The sequence below is a fragment of the Myotis davidii genome, unplaced genomic scaffold, assembly GCF_000327345.1.
Source record: "Myotis davidii unplaced genomic scaffold, ASM32734v1 scaffold363, whole genome shotgun sequence".
Lineage (NCBI taxonomy): Eukaryota > Metazoa > Chordata > Mammalia > Chiroptera > Vespertilionidae > Myotis > Myotis davidii.
Genome location: NW_006294069.1, coordinates 2,573,269 through 2,574,196, shown reverse-complemented (window position 1 = coordinate 2,574,196; position 928 = coordinate 2,573,269).

Sequence of the window (928 nt, the reverse complement as noted above, 5' to 3'; positions counted from 1 at the left end):
TTTCCCTTTGCCTTCACTGCCCTTGCAGAGGCACATTTATCTGTTGGATTTAGTTTAGTAATTATGGGCAGATATAATCCACTCTGCTAAATGATAGGGAATGGTTTCAGCAACTAGTACAATGAAATACATTTTCTTTTTAAATATGTTTTTATTGATATTTTAGAGAGAGGTAGGGAGAGGGAAAGATAGAAACATCGCTGAGAGAGACGGGGAGGGGGGGGGCATGTAGGAGGCAGCAGATTGATGATTCTCTCTCATCATTGATGTTTCTCTCTCTCTCTCCTTCCTTCCTCTCTGAAATCAATAAAAATATATTTAAAATTTTTTAAAAATTAGACCCTTTCCCCCTTGGCTACACAAGGTTCATATTCAGTAATTCCTTTACTTAATCAGTAATAGTCATCATTGTATAGGGCAAAATGACAACTCCTTTTGTGCAGATCTTACACGTTACAACAAATAAAAAAAAGACACTTGTTTTATAAAATTGACACTGACTAGTACAGTCATTACAATGTAGCTACTGTTAATTCATTGTACACCTCACGACGCCACCGTCACCTCCAGCCCTGCTTTCTTGTTTCTGAAACTCCACTTCTTCCTGTGAGTTCCGCTGCAGTCCCTGAGCTGGATCTTCGGCCTCTCCTCTTCTCCCGGTCTATAGCAGTCATTCTTAACCTTTTTTGAGTCTGAATCCCTTGGAGGAAGTGAAGAAAAAGACACATTTGCACAACATTTCATTTATTTTTTTAATTGAATTTTTACAGAGAGGAAGGGAGAGGGATAGAGAGTTAGAAACACCAATGTGAGAAAAACATAGACCAGCTGCCTCCTGCACACTCCCTACTGGGGATGTGCCCACAACCAAGGTACATGCCCTTGACCAGAATCGAACCTGGGACCCTTGAGTCCGCAGGCCAAGGCT